The following is a 16,431-nucleotide window of genomic DNA, read 5'->3' as shown; positions in this document are numbered from 1 at the left end:
ACATGTTTAAAAAAAATGGATGAAATGGCCACAAGATTCACCAATAGAGGATATCCATTAGAACCGCTAAGTGAAGCCATTGCAAAAACATCGACCATCACACGCCAGGAAGCCTTAAAAAGATCCAGGAAAAAGGAGGAAGAAAGAACTGTAGTAGTTTCCAAATACTCAACCTCCAGTAAAACATACAAAAGCATCATCCTGAAACACTGGCGCATACTATCATCTGAACCTGATTTTGGCAATCTATTTAAAAATCCTCCCATCTTTGCGTATACCAGAGCTGAAAATCTGAAAGAAATTTTGGCAAAAGAACCCACTCCACAAGTATCCCACACTGGCACACGTCCGTGCCATAACTGTAACAGTTGTAACAACATCATCACTGGAAACAGCATAATTCACCCCATGAGAGGGTTCAAAATCAAATTACACGTGGATGCGACATGCGATTCAAGTAATCTAATTTATCTACTTAAATGCCCGTGTGGCAAGATATATGTGGGCAAAACCACCAGGAAAATTAAAGTTCGCTTAAACGAACATAAATCAAACATCCGCACCAAAATCAAAAATCCAGCGTCGCCACACATTTCAATGAATTTAACCACAATGTGGCACAGTTAAAATTTCTGGTGCTTGAAATTGTCCGCAAAAAGGAAGGGAAAGACAATAATAAAACACTTCTCCAACGTGAAACAGCTTGGATCTACAGATTACAGGCGATGAAGCCACATGGCCTCAACGATCGGATTGAACTCAGCTGCTTCCTATAGTACCCTTGATGGTACACATGTTTTACCTTGTATCTTTTGTACATTATGCTCGGGTTTAATCTTTGCATTTGTTTACATTTCACCCTCACCATTCTCACTATCGGTACCCTTTTCCAAGATGGCCGCCAAAACCATCGAGACACACCCTGTCCTTCCCCTCTTTCGATGACCTGCCCACGTGATCATCCTTCTGTGTCACTGACCTCCCCCTACATATTCCTAGACTCCGTCCACACTCCGTGAGGCCTTCGCGACCTACACGGAGTATTTAGAACCCACTCAACGAACATTTTCAAGTAAGTTGGAGCTCCAACTAAGACCCGCGTCTAAACTTCTGCCACGCCGGGCCGGCACTGTTTTATAACAGGTTGCTTTATTTCTCCTTAGCTTCCAAGTCAAACGACTTGCTACGATCCGGAAACGTAAGTGTTCCACCCGCCATTCCCGATTGCTTTTTACAAAAATCCCACCCTTGAGGATTTTTTACACCAAACCTCCGCATATTCCCGCTCCCACACATGCACACATTGGGCTATAAGGTACACAGCTCCCTCACTCACTAGTTTTCTGAACTTTATTTGAAATGTCTATCAGTTCAATGCAATGATTTCTATGTTATGGTTCGAATGGTAAAAGCATTTTTTATTGCGTTCACAGAGCTCCTTGAAAAAGGGCATCCATTGCCCGAAATGCATTGGAGCATTTTTGTGTATTTTTTTAAATCGTCAGCAATGAGTTTCATGATTTGACTAAAAAATTGTAATACAAGAACCAACGAATTTTGGCAATCAATGATGAAAACTTCAAAATAAACAATTGAATGTCATAATCTACAGTGGAGTCTGTCTTCATATGACGAACCAAATGAGTGTGCCCAATTCCAAGGATGCGTTTACTCCTAGTGTAACGCACTCAACCAGGCTTCATCCAGGTGGTGACAGCCTACATCTCATCCTGGAAGTTGTTCTTGGCGACCGTGTCATCGATTTAAGGGGACGATGTTGAGTCAGCTGGGTGTAGTTGGTGTAGGACACAATGTTGAGTCCGTGGTTCCTGATGATGGCTGCGATTGGGGCCATGTAGATGTTAAATTGAGTGGGGCTCAGGGAGGAGCCCTGAGGCACTCTGCAGTTGATCTTTGTGGGTTCAGAGTGGAATTTGGCAGTCTGCCTCTCTGCATTTGACCAGCGAGACTTTGTTGTGGAGGCGACGTCATGCAGTCTTGTGCATAGTGTGAGATGGGAGATAGAACTGAAGGAGGCCGAGAGGTCCAGCAGGATGAGGGGTGCAGTTTCTCCTTGGTGGAGGTGGGTGGTTTCATCATCTATGGCAGTGAGTAGGGCAATCTGGGGGCTGTGGTTGCTTTGGAAGCCAGATTGGGAGAGGTCCAGGACGTGGTTTGCTTTGATGAAATCAGAAAGTTGGGGCGTTGATGGCCTTCTTGATGACCTTAGCTGGGAACGGGATCAGAGAGATGGGTCTGAAGTTTCTGAGGTCCATCACAGTGGGTTTCCTCAGCAGGGGGGTTGATCTCTGAATATTCCCAGTCTTCTGAGAAGGTGACAGAGTTGATGGAGCAGTTGATGGTGTGATAGAGTTTGGGGGCACTGGAGGTGCCGGCTCTGTTGAAGATGTGGTGCGGGCAGAGTCTGAGAGTGCTCCGGAGTGGATGCTCTTCATGATCTTGAGGGTGTCATCATCGGTGAAGGGGGTCCAGCTGAGCAGGGTCTGCTGGGGTCCACGCTGTTGGATGTGGTGGTTGCACGTGGGGTGAGAGGGTCTTGAATATCGAGGCTGTTGAAGCTGTCGTAAATTTCCCTAATCTTGTGGTGGAAGCAGGTGCTGAGGTTCTTGCAGCAGTCTTGGGAGGGTGGAATGTCTGCTGTCTCTGTACTGGGATTGGAAAATTCTTTGACCACAGCGAAAATATCTTTGCTATTCAGTGTGTTGGCATTCATCCTTTCTTGTAGAGCTGCTTGCTTTGTTTTTCTAATGAGGTTTTGGTGTGCAGTGACAGTGGGTTTGAAAGCTGAGTGGTCTTCCAGGGTCTTGCTGCTCTTCCTTCTCTTCTTGAGCTGTTTACAGGTGCATCAGGAACCATGAAGGGTCAGAGTGAACCAGCTGGCTATCTTGGAGGGTCTCTTGCCTGGGGCTTTCTTGAGGGGAGCCAATGAGTCGGCGCTGTTGGAGATCCATCGGTGGAGGTTACGTGCTGAGGTATTAGCATTTGTGGATGTCAGTGGTGTGGTTCAGCTGAGGGAAGTGGTGAGTTGTTCTTTGGTGACTATGTTTTAACTTCAGCAAGGGTAGTGTTGGGCGTTTTGGTGTGCTGTGGGTTTGGTGAAGGAGAGGTGGACGCAGTGGTGGTCGGTTCAAGGTAACTCGAAGGTGTGGCTGAAGGTGATGTTGTCACTGGCGGAGAAGATGTTGTCTATCGTGTGTCCTGCTGAGTGGGTTGGGGAGGTGACCAGTTGATGAAGTTGAGGTCCCAGAAGAGGATGTAGTGTGAGGAGATGTGAGCATGAGGTGCGATGTAGTCAATGATAGAGTCGTTGAAGGGTGGATGGGTTCTGGGGGGTATGTACATGAGGGTGCCACAGAGGATGGTATTCAGGTTGGTCTGGACCTGGAAGAGGAGGTGCTCCATGTTGGTTGAGGGGTCCTCCAAGGGGGTGCTGAGGCAACGATGCTTTGGTGTACAATGGTGATCCTGCCACTTGGTATGTTGATGTGGTCCTTGTGAATGATTGTGTAGCCGTCTGGGGTGGCAGTAGCGATGTACGGGGTGGAGGTGGAGTTCATCCAGGTTTTCATGAGGCAGGTGAGGTCGGAGTAGACAGAGTTGAGTAGGTCCCAGATATCCATGGTGTGTTTGTGGAGGGAGTGTGTGTTGAGCAGGATACTGATGAAGCAGTCGAGTTTGATATTTGTCAGTCATGTGATGTGTGGTGGCAGGCAAAGGTGCACGCAGTTTCTCCAGAAAAAGGGCCCTGGGTGTCACTTGGTGATGCCTGGCTTCAGGCGGTGTGGAACCCGGTGTTGAGGCAGTGGAAGGTGATGGCATTGAAGTGGTGGATGGTCCGAGGGCCAAGGTCCATGGTGTTGGGTGTGGTCCATGTGTGGATGGGCTTAGACGGGCTTTCCTTTGGCACGCCGCTGGCGTGGTCCCCTCAGCTAGTAGCTTGAGGGGAGGATGAGTGACTGCTGGTGGAGTAGGGCCTCAAACTCAGGACCTGGAAGGGTTAGGGGTCAACAGGTACCAGGCAGAGCTATGAGGTGAGGGAGGCTACTCAGTGACAATGTCAGTAGATCGCTCCTTTACCGTGCAATAGCTGTAATTAAGTAGCGTGAGAAGGAGGACTGGACAGCGGGGAGGCAGGAAAGCAGGAAGCGGGAAAGCAACGATGGAGGGGGATGGCCCACAGGGAATAAGCAGCAGCTGGTACAAGGTGAGGAAAAAGGCACGAAAGTGCAGAAAAGTGATCGAAAGTGCAGAAAAGATGAAAAGATGAAATTAAGGAAAAGTAGAAGAGGAGAAAAAAGCAGGCACCGAAAAAGGCAGAGGCAGAGGGCAGAGAAGCAGCAGAGCAGAGATGCTCCCCACAGGACCACCAAGGATCAGTTGCACTGAGGTGCTTTTGGGTGGAAGAGGGCCTCGAACTCAGGACCTGGAAGGGTATGAGCGCAACAGCTACCAGGTGGAGCTGTGTGGTGAATAAGGATACTCACTGACAATGCAGGTAAATTGATGTTGGACGCACATCTCTTTGGAGAACTAGCATCTTCATTAAACTATATTCATTTTTTGTAAATAATGCCAGCTATTGTTATTTTTTAACAAGATTTAGATTACATCTGTTACATTGCTTCTTAGAGGGTCTGAGTTGTTGGCACTCTTTAGAAGATTTGGGGCTGTGTCATTTTGATTGATTTTCGGATTAAAATGCCATGCATTTTGTACTGATTTGCAGTTTTTTATGATGACTTGCTTTCAAATGCATTCTTTTTTTTTGTTAAACGGTTAGAATTTTATGCTGGCTAGGCAAGCACTGCATTATTTGCAGTTGCCTACCAATGAATTTGTCTATGTTAACATTGCCTGTTTTATAAGTGGCGCTATAAGGAAAAAGCCTATGTTCTCTTTTTAATTGTTATCTTCTGTTTTTAGTATATAAAAATGTATGTCTGTAGTTTTATGGTTTTTATTGCAAAGACAAAATGAATTATGTGAGTATATTGATGGCCTCCCATTCACCTATACTCCACCATGTATCTTCACGGAGCTAACATACTGAATCATAGCCACTTATACAAATTATCTGACAAATATTGCGCCCAAATTATTAACAATGCAAGTTAGTCTTGACAAAAAGTCACTCATGTGTGGAATGAAGGACAACCTCAAGGGATATACATGTGGATCAAACCACTAAGATTCCTTTAAAGAAAATGTCAAAAATTACCTGAAGAAAACACCTTAAATATAGTATTATAGTACAGGTTGTACAAACACTGTATTATTGACACATGTAAAAAACTAAAAACTTTATGAAAAACTACAGTTACAGTTATATTACGATTCTACATCAAATTCTAAAAATCCCTGAAATGTACAAGTTATGGTCTGCTACACAAATCCTAATTAAAACCCATGCCACCATAACAATAACCCTTTCCATTTTTGTTTTCTCTGGGCAGCCATTGTAGTATTACGAATCCACCTGTGGATTTGTGACTCTGTTGTGTTCTGTTTGGCTGGTGATCACAGAACCATTTCTGATGCAGTCATTACCCAACACAATACAACTGCAACGAGCATTCTGTGGGGAAAAAGAAAAAGAACATAAGAGTGCAGTGAACCTACCCTGAATCCCAGGCACATGTGGGCAAGATTTCCAAATGGACCTCTACCGCAATAAACAGCAATACATAAATTATTTTTTTTAAACGCATTTTATTGCAGTATTCATAAATTATGGACCCCCTCTGGACCTAAGGACTCACAAATTCAAAATAGGATACACAAAGCTTGTGGAAATAAAAAAAAAAGTATGTAGTTTATGAATGCAGCACTTGGCCACTGGCCACACATCCTGATTGGCTGCACATAGTGTGGAAGTGAGTGGAATCTAGCCAGAGTTCAGCCCCTTTTTGCCAACACTTGAGGTGGCTCCCCTGAAAGTTGCATGGACGAGGCCCCACACGCTCCGGACCCATTCAAGTCTACCACTCGTACACAGTACTGGAGTGGGCCCCCAGGAGCTCGGGGCTCCCCCGCACCACTAGGGCAATGGGAGCTATCATTATGCCACTGCAAAACCCCACTGTGTACAGCAGAAGACCATGTGCTATGGAGGCTGGCCACCTTGGGATGGTATGGTTCAGGAACTCTTGGATGTGGTATATGATCAACCCCAAAACTTGACTTAAAAAACAAAGGTTAAATCGAATTTAGGGTTATGAATTAAATCAGAAAAATGTATGATATTCACACAAGTTATGATTAGGAGCATAATGAATAACTTCCACAACAGCCATGTCAACAATAAATTCAAGACGAAATGCAATGATGATATCCACACAAAATTTATTTTAGTTGATAACAACTCCTAAAATCAAAATGTCACTTGTCAACACATAATTAAAATAATTAATGGTACTGCATTCATAGTACTCTCTGTCAAAGTGGTATGGGTAATATGATATGTAATACCATCTGTTAAGATTCTGTGATTTGTATTTTTTATGTGTAACCATATCCGCACTTAAACTGTGCTTTTAGATAGATAGATAGATAGATAGATAGATAGATTGATAGACAATCAAAATTCTGTTTACTTTACATTTTTTACTACAGCTTATGAGAAATGTGCTATGTTTTTCCAATTTATGAAAATGTTCTGAAATCCCCAAAATATAACCCATTACTCTCAAAGACGTTTTTAAATGGCTGTTCATCCTGTGTTTTGCCTCCTGCTCTGAAAGAATTTTCTTAACCAGCGTAGGCGAGCAGGGCGGATGAATGTCACCTCTCTCCTTCTACCCCTACTCCGCCGTTGCACGCTTCTTCCTTTTGATTGACAGCTATTAATAACCTTCCTGCCCTAAGTGCCATGGAGACACTTTATTAGGACAAACAGCCAAGGAAATCTAGGAAGGAAGCCAAGTCTACAGTGAGTTATTATCCGGCCTGTATTTATCTCAGCTTTGTAATTTTTTTCAGTGATATGCAAATCCTGAAATAGATCTTCTGTTGAAGGACAGGTCCCTCTGTTAATTGATCCACTGAGATTCAACCTAACCTCTCGCAGCTATCATCCGGGGAAACAGGCTACATAAAAGAGCCGCAGCGCTGTGTACAGCGCACATAAATTCAATGTGCATTCTACAGGGAGAGCTTCCAAACACGAAATACAGACTTGGTTCACGGACGCCGCACACAAAGCGGTGCTATTTGCATAACTTCATAAACATGCACTGCCTGCCACACTTTTATAATTTTCCAGTATTTAAAAAAACTAACAAACGCCATTTTTGATTAGCCACTTTTTAAAAATAATCTGACATCAACTAGTCCATCTTTTTCTATTCATGACAACACATTCATTTTGAAGAATGTTTTCTTACATTAACAGTCTGCACACGTTTTCAAATGTTGTTTTAAATTTGATTGTGTATGAACTGCTCTTTAGAGAAACTGGATAGACAAAACTGTTAGTTTATGTCCTACATATTAGCCCAGGAAAGTGACAATAGTAACAGAGCTCGTTTCTGTCTCCATAGAAGGACCATGTGGCCTGAGAAGGGAGATTTGTTTGTATGAAGCTTAAATAAGATTCATAGATCCTCTAAACGCAACCATTTCTTGACTCTGATCCCGCCCATTACCATCCTTTAGATGTTGCTAGGTACATTTGAGGGACTTTAGAGCTAGCAGTACAAACACCAGACAATGCAGAGTTGCTCCTTCTATTTCTCACTTACTGAAATAGTCTTACCACCACCCCCCCCCCCTTGCCATACCAGCTATCACATTCTGTGGTCCACTCACACAGCTCTTTGTAGGCTAATTTCAGGTTATGTCTGCAGATCCTTGCATTTTTTGGGCAGAATTCTAAATTCTCAATTTACAAAATTAAGATTGCCTAATTTTTATACTTACCAATTTCACTCAGTAAGGTATGGCTCAATTTTCAGATTAGTACCATTAAGGATAGAAATGTGAACAGCGGTATTCATAGTAGAACAGAAACTGGAGACCATTAATTAACAAACCATCCCAAAGGTGTTTCCTTCCGTAAGTGCGCACTTTAAGTTAGTGCCAGAAAATATGTAAGTAATTAAATTGAATGTGCAAGAATCTTAAACACATTCATATTATATGAGGAAGTAAGGAAAGATCTCCACTTGGGAAAATGTTGTCCGGCTGTCAAAAAAGGACACAAATGTTCAACTGCATATGCTCCTGTGGTATTAATAATGAATCAACCTAATTTCTGCTGCTGTAAATTCAGATGCGGTAGAGTTAGGCATATGCATGGTTTATATAATTTTACAAGATTTAAGTGTAGAGATTGAAGTATATTGTGAATCTCATGAAATGAGTGCTTTACAAACATATTACTCATAAGCCCATCATTTATAGAGTTAATATGTCTTTGTAAATCGACCATTGGAAGTTTAATTATTCCGTATTTCTAGATTTCATACAGAATCACAGTCAAAGCTTCAATCCAATTTAAGAACAAGAAAGCTTAGCTCAATGTTCCTGTACACATTTAATGCCAGACAGCATTGTTTATTAACATCAATGGACGATTCATAAATGAGAGCATTTCGCACATCTGATTTGTAAATGTGCCTTTTATTCTCACGCTTTTTTTTCCTTTAAGTGATGGCGTTTTCTGTATATTTAAATTTTTTCAATAACTGTTTCCATATGTGGTGCAACCTAACAAATTTGCTATTTTTTCCAGCTATGGTTTCTTGACATTTTTGGGACAAAACATATCGGGGCATATTATCAACAAATAGCGATATTTATCGCTAAGTAGGGTTAGCGGCAATTTTTTTATCACTGCGTATCAAGGGAATTTATCGCTGAGATAACGTACTATTAGCAACGTTTATCTCAAAAGCGATAAAATTCCCGGCGATAGCGGCAAAATCCACGAATATCGCTGAGAATACAGCGATATTCACGCATTATCGCTAACAGGGTCTTAGCCATTATATCCACCTCCCATTGGATATAATGGCTAAGAACTGGTCTGAGCAGGTGTTCGTTTTTTGGAGATATTCGTGCTTAGCGCGAATATTTCCATTGCTACGCCTGTGTCGGTAATAGGCGATAGCGATGTTAGCAACTGCTTTCAGTCGCTAACAGGTTTGGTACACACACTTTGCATGTCATTAGTGATAAATATCGCTGACATGCAAAGCGGGCCCCAAACCGCTCGCTATCGCCTACAAGCTGTCGCTAACTGCTGTTAGCGACAGCTTGCTAATAGGGCGATAGTATTATCGCCGCTTAGCGGCCGAAAACGGCCGCTAAAGTGGTGAAAATTGCCTATCGCCCCCCTTGATAATATGCCCCGACGACATTTCGCATTGGAATTAGTCATATTGCGATAAACTGTGACAGAAAGTAATGTAGTGGTATTTACACTATACCACATTATACAATGCACGTAACACGTTTTTCATATTGCCGATGAGTTAGATTCCCGAACATTAACAGAATAAAAATCTAAAGATGAATAAAAAGAGAAAAGCTGTGACAATGATACTTGTACAGCAGCAAGGATTGACCATTGAGAATGTTCTTCGATTTGAAGTCGTTGAATAAATGTTGCAATGCAAATGTTCATAACTTTAAGATACACTACACCATCTCACGCACTATTAAATCAGGGTTACCAACATTATATTGCATCATCTGAAAAACAGGTGCTGGAAACCTACGGAGCCCTAGAGTAACCTAATATGGATTTAACTAGGAGGCTGGGCATATAACCCGGACTTGTGGCGGATCTACCTCGGTGGTTGAGATGTGTCTTAAACTTTGCCTATATTTTCTCAAATTGTGGGACTCTACCCTGTAGTGCAGCAGTTAGCTTTTCTATTGCCTATATAGACAAGACTGTGTTCATTCATACACTTACAGAGGGCGAATGAGGAGACTATACAAATTGGGCCAGAGTAAATCGGCTGCAACCAGGAAGTAAGTCATCAATTTCCTGCTCATGGTGCTTAATGGATATTCTGATTCCTCACCTGTATCTCACAATATGAAGGGTAGAGGATCCAGTGGCAAAATTAGACTAATAATACCTTTAAGTGGGATCATTTCAACATTCCAAAAGATCTGAATTAAGTCACATCCCCACCACATTTGAGTGACTTTACCATTTACATCTCCAGCATTCTGGGAAGTATCCCAAAATCGTCCCAAGTGGGCACAAGTGAGATACCACCTCATAATAATTTTGTAAACATTCTCTTTATATTGTGTGCACATTTGACACAGTACCAGTCCTTCCCCAAATATGAAACCAGGAGGTATCATTTATTTCTGATCTATTTCTGTCTCCCACTTAACGGTGTAGGAAGATTTAGAAGTAGTAGTAGTTCCCACTAAATATTGGTATTATTGAGTAATCCCTTTTTTAGCACCATGTTCCGAAAGCAGGGATTCTGTTAGTGTCAGACCACCACAGCAACCTGCCTGTGATCTCCAGCAGATAGCCAATGGACTTGTTGTGCATATTGGAAGCTGTCAGGTCGTACTGATGGCCATTTGAAGATATCTTTTAATGTGACTTTGGTGTGCGGAACCATGAACGAACACCATTATCTAAGACCACCAAAGGGAAGTTGGGGTTCTTCAGTATTGGAGTCATTGGTGATGGGTATGTAGTGATGTAGTGGTTTTGGTGGTGGACATCAGGGTACTTGGTCCTGCACCCTTAGAGAGAGCCATGAGAGTATATGTAATGGTTGTGAGGAGAAAGTCGTCTCAAGCTGCACTATTATTCTGCAGTGCAGGGTGTTGTCAGGTCTATCAATGGTCGTAGTTGGGCATCTCAAATGCATTTTTCTATTTGGGGTAATCCTCAACCTCCCTCAAATTTCCCACAATACAAGTCTTTACTAGATATGTGAGGGAATTTACCATTCTAAGTAAAGACTAATAACATTTCCTGGACAAAATGGAGTGTTCCCGTAAGAAAAAATAGTGGCAAGGTAAGTGCGTTATATAATAGACTAATGGCCGTATTACGAATGTGGAGGTCCGACCACCGTAGCACCGTGTCTGCCCCACCATCAGCCTGCAGTGCTGGCAGTCCAAAGATTGTATTACGAAGTATTTTTCACAAATATATTGATGCCTGTATGTGCATTTCAACTGCAGATTGCTTGGATGCACACACATGCATGACATATGTGGATAAATACCATATACCTATTACCGGGCTTCAGTCCATATGTGGGCAGTCCTGGCAATGGGTATATGTTTCGAAAAGGACTCACCTGAAGATCTCCATAAACTGGGTCATAATCCTCGGGGTGAAAGTCCTGCTGGAAAGTGGGGACCTAGAGGAAGAGACCCACTTTAGAATCTGCCTGGAAGAAGAAGAAAGTGATGAAATCGCACCCCAAATCCTTTCTCACCTCCATCTTGATTGAGTCAGTCAGACCTCATCAGCCCGCTTGTGGATCAGGCAACTCGTAATAAGGACGGTGGTGCAGCTCTCATGTACCTCCCTATGACGGCTGCCTTTCCCTAACCACAAACCCGACAGTTGGCTATCTGCTGGCGATTTCGGCAGTCCAGCGGCAGCGTTCACAAGACTGATCCACCCAACTCATAATTTGGTGTTCAGACTGCCGACCTCACGCGCTTGGACCACCACCGGTAAGATGGCAGTCCATGGGACCGCCAAACTCATAATAAGGCCTAAATTTTTGACGTTCATTTTGATATATCATATTCTCTCAAGCCATGATGTTTCCAATTTCCCCCTACTCAAAAGAGCCTTCAAGAGAGTAGCAATAAGAGAGGGAATATTGGTTTCATATAAATGTTATTGTGATTTTGATTCCTGGGTAGTCTATGACTTCCATTACTATTTGAATATTATCTGTTTGCAGTGTTTTTGTCCATGTCACCTGTAGCTGTGGAATACACAATGCCACAGACTTAGTGCAGTTAATTTTAAAGCCAGAAAACTTCGAATAGTGTTCTATTTTGTCGACAAGCACTGGGAGAGAGTGTTCCTGATTAGTGAAAAAGCACTAAACGTCCTTCACAAATAAGGCTATTTTATATGGTCTATGGTTGACACTCATGCCCTCTATCAGCGAATAGAATGTATTGTTTTAACAAAAGGCTCGAATCCAGGTGCAAAGATTCTAGGCAAAAGGGGGCAGCTCTGCCTTGTGCCTCAACCTAGATGTATTTGATTTCTGTGAGTGCTGTACATCGTAAGAGTGGTGGAAGGTTGAGCAAAATTCCCCTTGATGAAACATTTAATAAGGGGACCTTAGACCATTTTGCTCAACAGCTTTAACATATATTACCAATCCAGCAAGTCAACTGCTTTTTCAGCATCGAGAGAGAGGAGAAGCACGTGGGTCTGCATGGCTACTAATCCTATATTTAAAGCCAGGAAAATGTTATTGCATGCATGTCTCCCTGTTATAAAATCAAATTGTGGCAAATGAATTATTGTTGGCCAGATCTTCTCCATCTGTGTGAGTAGTATTGTGGCATATATTCTATCATAATTATTTAATAGGGCTATGAGGCTATAAGAACAACGTGATTTAAGGATTTTTTTGTTTGAGAATTAAAAGTGTCTCAGACTCCATCATTGATTTGGTTATTTAATTTGTGTCTTGAAAAGCACTGAAAGTTTGGGCTTATGGTTTTGCTAGCAGATACTGGACAGATTTGTAAAAGTAAGCTGTGAAGCCATCTGGTCCAGAATCTTTATTTTCTGGAAGCACCTTCTTTATAGCCACAAGCACTTCATGTGGCTCTATTGGATCTTCCAATGGGTTCTACAGATCCAGAGGAATGGTGTTAAATATTATGTTATGTAAATAACTAATTTATTTAAATTTGATAGTAGGTTCTTTAGTGTAGAGAGCGAGGAAATAATCATAGAATAGCTGAATGGTTGGTACTGTTTCTGTGCATTTGTGAAAATGCAGGGATTATTTGGCTTGAATGTAGCTCCTATTTTAGTGGAGTTCTATTTTATAGGCCAGGAGCCTATCTGTCTTGTTAGAAATTGGGTCTATAGTTGGCAGAGGTTTGCACCCTGTCCAAGTAGGGACCACATTTCTAGTCATGGTAAGCTAGGTACTCACTTCAAATTAACCTGTACTCATGCTCTGGTACCTTGAAAAGAGCAGGCAGGCTTGGCTTAAGAGGCAATGTATAAAGTATTTGTGCAACGCACACACGCACAGTAACACAACGAAAATACCACAAAAAGACTCCACATATGTTTAGAAAAGAGAAAATAATTATCTGTGTAAAACAAGACCAAAACAGCAAACATTCAATCAGTAGAATAAATGCAAAAAACGTGCTTTGAAGTCAATAGCACTAAAAGATGCCTTGAGGTCATGAGGGACCTGGGTGAAATCAAAGTTCAGGCTAACCACGATGGAGGGCAGGCCAGATATACGACTTACACAGGTCCATCTGAAAAAGTACTTTGGATGGAGCAAAGAGTCGGTGCTGAGGGCACAATGTATAAATCTTTCCAAAGCAGTTGGGTCACAATGTCATTGATGAGCTCCATTAAGATGCAATCAAACATCATTGTTGAGCTACTCAGAGCATCACCATCGGGCCATGCAGGTTGTAGAGCCACTATTATTGAACAACCTCTGACTCAGCGTCGAGGGGCGATGCAACGGTTCTGATTGGTGCAAATGTGATGACGCATTAGGTTTGTAGCAAAACAGCTGCAAAATCCACATGTGAGTCTCAGGACTTGAGGGGGCACATCGGGCAAGGGTAGGAATCATAGATGGCAGAGTCCAGCAGCATCAGAAGGATTGTAGGAAGTCTTTTGTGGACCAGAGTCTTCGTAAAATAGGAGGCAAGCCACCAAGCCCTTGCAGTAACTCTGAGTTCAAGTAAGATGGGCCCAGTTCTTGTACTCACCAGGGCAGAGATCAGCTGGCAGCAGGGCAGCTCAGTAAAGCAGAGAAGCAGTTTTCCAGAACAGTCAGTCAAGGCAAAGTGACAATCCTTATTTATTACAGCACAGCAGTCTTTATTCCAGTAGAGTTCTTACCACGTCCAGTAGTGTACTCGTTTGGCAGTGTCAGAGCACCATTACTTATACCCAAATGTGCCTTTGAAGTGGAGGTTGATTTCAAAGCTGCTCCTTGAAGTGCTCACTTTCAGCTCAGCCTTATCTGCAAGGCTATCTGTGGGGGGTAATCAGTCCTTTATGTGGGGACAGGGCACAGCCTATTCAGATTAAAGTGTGAGCTCCCTCTTCCCATTCCTGCACATGAAGGCTATCAGAATGCAAATGCATCCTCTGTCACACCCATCCTTCCTATGTTTGTGGGTGTCTAGGGGGAATGCTCAAAGTGTAGCTGTAACCCAGCCCAGACGTGTATTGGATACAAGCTGTACACACACAGAGCTAAGTGAAGAGCAGAGAAATATCCACTTTCTAAAAGTGGCATTTCTAAAATAGTAATGCCAAATCCAACTTTACCACAAACGTGGCTTTATCATTACCATTCCAAAGATATGAAACATGATTTAGCATCTCATTTCTAATCAAGAATTACAATTTAAACATGTTTTAGGCCTCACGTAAGTGAAAACTGTATCTAGCTGTTTGTCACTACCAGGACATGTAAAACTTAAAAGTACATGTCCTACCTTTTACTTACAAAGCACCTTAAACTAAGGGCTGCATAGCACATAACTTAGGGGTGATCTATGTACTAAAAGAGGAGTTTAAGGCTTGGCAATGGGGTTTAAATGCCAGGTTGATGTGGCAGTAAACTGCACTCACAGGCCCTACAATGGCAGGCAATGGCAGGCCTGAGACAGGTTTGATAGGCTACTTGTGTGGGTGGCAAGAGTGTAACACAGGCCCCCGCAACCCCCACGGTGCAAGGGGGCCCGAGCGGCAGGGGCCCTCCTCTGCATGGTACTGAGGCCAAATAGCACCGGATTAAATCCAGAGAGGGCCCCTCCGTGTGCCTGGCAGGGGGGCTCCCTCAACTTTTGTTATGCCACTGGTGGGTGGCTCATCCAGTGCTGCAGGCCCACTTGTAGCATTTAGGTTACAGGCCCTTGGTATATGGCTTACCACTTTACAAAGGGCTTACAGGTAAACTAAATATGCCAATCAGGCATACACCAATGTCACCATTTTTTAGAGGAGAAGCACATGCTTTATAGCACTGGTGAGAAGTGGTAAAGTGCTGAGTCCTAAGGCCCACAAAAAGATACAGCAAAAAGTGGGTGAAAGCAAGCAAAAGGTTAGGGGACGACTACCCTAAGGATGACAGTGCTAACATGTCTCATCACTTTTTTCATAGTAATGTTGTGTTATTTGTAGCATTTGTCTGGTAGTTTCTCAATAATAATTTGTTCCAGTTTCCCTCTGGCTTCTTTGAAGAATCTGTAAGTCTTTCTGGAGCCCGAATGTTGGTGTTATGACTTCAAAGAAGCTATATGTTTCTCCAGCGTTTGCTCATTGTCCCTATTCCTTCGGAAAAAAGATGGTGTATGTATTATTAGCTTGCCTCTTAAAATTGTCTTAGAAGCATTCCACCTCATTGAAAACGATCTGGCGAGCTCATCAGTTTCTTGGAAATATTGGGTCAATGCTTCCTTTATGCTATCACATACCATACCCTGGGTCTCTAAATGGCCAGTCAATTATGCGCCACTATCTAATGGGTATTGCTCTGGGTGTTGAAATGTCCTTTTGAATCACTACTTGGGAATGATTTAACAAAACTTGTGTCCCTATTTGACTCAGAGGAAATCTCATATGTTTGTATCTGGAACATGTCAATCCTCCAAGAAGTCTTATGAACATTGAAAAAGAATGTAAAGTCCTTCTCCTGAGGATGATGCATTCAGCAAATATCCATAATGTCAAGATATATAATGCGGTCGAAGAAGTGACCTGGTGTGACAGTTCCTCCTTATCATCAACGTGTAGGTTCTAAGATTGCATTATAGTCCTACCCAGTAGTAAATTACCTTTGTTAGTTCAGCCAGTATTTCCAAAGGGTCAGTGTAGAATCATGATTTCTTTTCTGCTGGACCATATCTGAATGCAAGAGTGATTTGAATAAGTTCCAGGTGACCCTTGAATATTAAAAGTTGACCTTCCTTTTTTATTTGAGTAGAGATGGTATGAAACCTCCATCCCTTTTGAAACAAAATGGCCACAAATTGGGCATTTATGAGACCTTCTGAATGATATTGAAGAGGATATATTGGGGCGTAAGAACATCTTTAAACTTCAAATGGGTTTCATGCAAAAACAGCTATGACTATCTCTTTAAAATGTTACCATTTCAACAGTGTTTTATGTTTTAGAGGTGAATTTAAACCTTTTTTGTTAAGCACTGAAACGTTAATCAACGT

This window comes from Lissotriton helveticus, chromosome 8, assembly GCF_964261635.1.
Source record: "Lissotriton helveticus chromosome 8, aLisHel1.1, whole genome shotgun sequence".
Taxonomy (NCBI): Eukaryota; Metazoa; Chordata; class Amphibia; order Caudata; family Salamandridae; genus Lissotriton; species Lissotriton helveticus.
Note: the sequence above shows the minus strand (reverse complement) of the source record.